Below are 3,867 nucleotides of genomic sequence, written 5' to 3'. Positions count from 1 at the left end.
ATAAAAAATAAAAAAAATACCATGATGGTTCATCCGGACCTTCCTAGGTTAGGCATCGTCAACCATTATGACTGTGAGGAGAGATATGCCGATGAGTCTCCATTTCCATGGTTAGCAAGGTGGCAGAGGCGAGGCAGAGACGACGCAGAGGCATTCCCGTCCAGAGGGTGCGGGCGAGGTCGAGTGGTTGGTGGGCAGACGAGACGTCCAACTGAGACTGGCTCTTCTTGTAGGAGACTCGCTTGGCGGGGGCCTACAAGACCATTCTCGTGGCGAGTGTCGCGAGCATTGGCGTTGGCAGCAGCGCCTGACTGTCGCTTCGCGTTCGAAGCTCGAGGCATGCAGCGCGCTCTATCGCTGTCCGCCGACCCGGCAACCTGAGACAGGCCGGGGCCAGGGACGGCAGCAGCAGGACGGGCCTGGATGCCTTGTGGTGGGTGGTTCTGGGGGCGAGGAGGTCGGAAGAAGGAGGTTGACAACTGTCGTGATCGCGAAAAGTGCCAAGCAAGCCGAAGATGGAGATGCCCCGGTGGAGGCGGCGAGGCTGTTGGAATTAAATTCGTGGAAACCTGCAGAAGGGGAGCATCGAAGGCTCACGGGTGGCAGGATGGACGAAGGGTTTTTTTTTTACTTCGTTTGGGGGGTGCCGTGGGCGTGGCGTCGCCGAAGGTTTGAGGTCGAGATGGCGATGCCCTGGCAGGAGTTGTTTGGGGTTGAGTTATTGTTGGAACGGGAGTTTGCAGGAGAACGAGTTGGGTGCCTTTTTTCGGTCGGGAAGCGGACTTTGCCCTTGCGGCGGCTTTGGGGGCCACGGTAGGTAGTAGGTACTATTACCACATGAGGTAGGTAGGGGGGGCCTGGAGGGGGGGGGGGGGGCCTTGCTCGCTTTCTTTCCCTCAGTATCTGCAGGCGCATGCACATGTCCGCACTGTGAACCATGCGCTAAGGAGGCGCCCCGTGTCGCTGTTCAGTGGGGCTCTCCAGAGGCGCCCATCTGCTGCGTCGCCTCCCATCGCCTGCCACTGCCGCGACACACACAGTGATCGCGAACAGTGTGGGCTGACATCTGACAGACCCATACCCACACAGTTGCTGCCGCACTATGCATGCTCAGGTAGGTACCTACCTATGGTACATACCTACCAGGCATAGGTAGGTACCTACCAGGCATCGACTTGAGGTAGGTAGGTAGGTACCTGTCTTAGGTACCTGTAGGCTCGGGAGTTGCAGAGATCGTGCGATCCATATCCGCCGGCCGAAAATGTTCAGATCTAGTGCGAGACTTTGGGGTACCTTGGAGTCGGCCACTCTTCGGGGCCAATCTCGCCCATGGGCTTGTGCACTCAAGTCTCTTCTGTCCTCTGCCCTACGACGTCTATCGCTCGCCGCCCTGCTACATGTACTGCTGCTACCTGCCTGTGCATGTGCTCTTGCCTGCCTCACCCATGAGGCTACCTGCCTCCCTCACCCGTGATGCAGCGTAGTCCTTGCTGCCTGTCATGCGATGCATCGACCCAAGCCCCTCCCTCACCTTCTTCATGCCCGCGACCACATCGTATTCTCTCATTCTCGCATTCTCGCCTTCGATACCCACGATACCCACGATACCTACCCTGGCACCCAAACATGTATTTTTGCCGTCCCCCGAATTTGGGAGCGACATGGGAGCAGCCATTGTCTCACTGCCTCATTCCAGGTGAGCTCCATCGAGGCTGTCGAGGCTGTCTGCGCGACTAGGCAAAAAGCTACATGGCATGGCTTCCAGCGACACCGCAGCAAACCCCCAAACCATGGCACAAATCAACGCACACAGCACCTTATCTCTCGCTTGACGACAGGTTCCATGGGCGACATCCGGGGTGATGCGACAGATCACGATGCACCAGGTCCGAGTACGCCTCCATCCTCCCCCCCTCACACGTACCACTAGACGTGGTCTGTGTATCGGCTTTCGTCCCGCACTCAGCGCAATCTCCTTGCGTGCTTTGGTTCCTTGGTTCCTTGGTCCCTTGGTTCCTTGGTCCCTTGATCCATTGCTCCCTTGATCCCCGGATTCTTGATTCTTTTCCTTCACGTGCGACAACGGGTTCAGGGCACGTCCAGGTGCCATCCTCCACCCAGTCACGACTCCTCATGACGTTGATCGACAGAAACAAAGCAAACTTCCAAGACCTATTGGACGTCCTTGGACGCCTGCGACAATGCTGCCCCCTTACCTCGTCCTCGGCCCCTCCTCCGACTCCTCATCAGATCATGTCTTCGGATCCATCGTCAGGACCAGCAATGCACATGGTGGTGGCAAGCAAGCAGGAAGCAGCAGAAACGAACGAATCGCAGCCAGACACAACAACAGACAGCTTCCCGCACAGTGGCCGCCAGCAAAGCGCAAGCTCATGACGCGGGGGCGGCGCGCTGCCAGTCCATCGCAAGCGGAGTCGACCTCCAGCAGCCATTCAGTGTGACGAGAATTTTAATTTCCAACGTCGATCACTTGCTGCGGGCGAGCGGCGAGTGCCGCCAGCTGCTGGCTCGCCGGTCCATCGCGTGCCTTTTCCGGCCCTGGTCTCTCTCCTGGCCTCTCTCCTGCGCACGCCGCTGCGGAGGCTCCAACGTGAGATCTGCTGGCTGGGCACACTGTCTGCGACTGGATTCCTCGTTGGACGCTGATCTGCTCTCGTGCTGTCTTTGCTCGGCCTGGCTTCGTCTTCGTCGAGCCTAGCCCTCCACGCTCTCGTTCCGGCACACTCCAGTGTGCCAGGGGTCGCTTTCCCTGTCCTCCATACAGGATTGGATTTCCACCGTCTTGCGATCCGAACAAGCCCTGACCTCGGTACTCGACCTTAACCTTGAGCACAAGGCGGGGCCGATCCAGGTGGTTCGACTGATTCGAGCAAGCTGAAGGGAGAACAACAGACGGAAAGGGCCCAGTGGTGTCGCCGCAAGCAAAATGCTCACGATCGCTCGGGCAGTTCAACAACCACTTTTTTTTTTTCGTCATCAAATCATTTCGTCACACGAACATTCCAGCCCCGCGCCCAAAGAAAAGGGAAGAAAAGTTCTGCACAAGTTTGACTCGCTCTCTCCACTCTCCTCTTTTAGCGCTTCGATTACTCCGGTCTTAGCGCTACGACCCAGACCGGAGGGTTGCCAAATTCCAGTCGTAAAAGGCCTCCTCGCCAGCGTCGAACCAGAGGCCGGCACAGAGGAGGGGCACTGGGGCAAGCCGTGACAGGGCTGGTCGCGAGCCAAGCCAAGAGGACCAGGCATTGTACCTTTTTCTCTCCCTTTTTTCTGTCCTTTTTTCTGGGATATTGTTCACCAGGACCCAATATGCTGTGCACCCCCACCTCCCGCGAATCGTGCTAATCGTGAAGCGGAATAGCCAGGAGATCGCCCTGTCGGCATTTGTCCACACCGCCGCCGCTGAGATGGGGCCACGCCCGCGCCTTGCCATCCCCTCCCACCACCACCACCACCTCCAACCTCCCGTGCCTGCCACCCCTCCTCTGGATGACTGCCGGGCTGCCGCCGCAGGCTTGCATCACGAGAGTGAGCCAGGACGAGCTCGTAGGGCTTGGGTTGACCACCGAGGCTGCGCTTCGCCTGCTGACGGGATGAACGCCGCTGGAATACCACCACCCGGCTTGCTCGGGTCAGGACCATTGTCATCATCATCATCGGACGGGTTTTTCTTGGTGGGAGGCAGAGTGGGAGGACGCACGCACCCGCCGGCAGAGGGCGCGAAGCATCCAACGGGCTGATCTAGCAGCGTAGCGGCACGGCACCCATGACAAGCTTCACGGCGCTGCTGCAGCGCACACGGCAACGCACGCATGCACGTCTCGTTCGCCCGTCACCCCGCGCGCC

The sequence above is a fragment of the Verticillium alfalfae genome, genomic scaffold, assembly GCF_000150825.1.
Source record: "Verticillium alfalfae VaMs.102 supercont1.15 genomic scaffold, whole genome shotgun sequence".
NCBI lineage: Eukaryota > Fungi > Ascomycota > Sordariomycetes > Glomerellales > Plectosphaerellaceae > Verticillium > Verticillium alfalfae.
Note: the sequence above shows the minus strand (reverse complement) of the source record.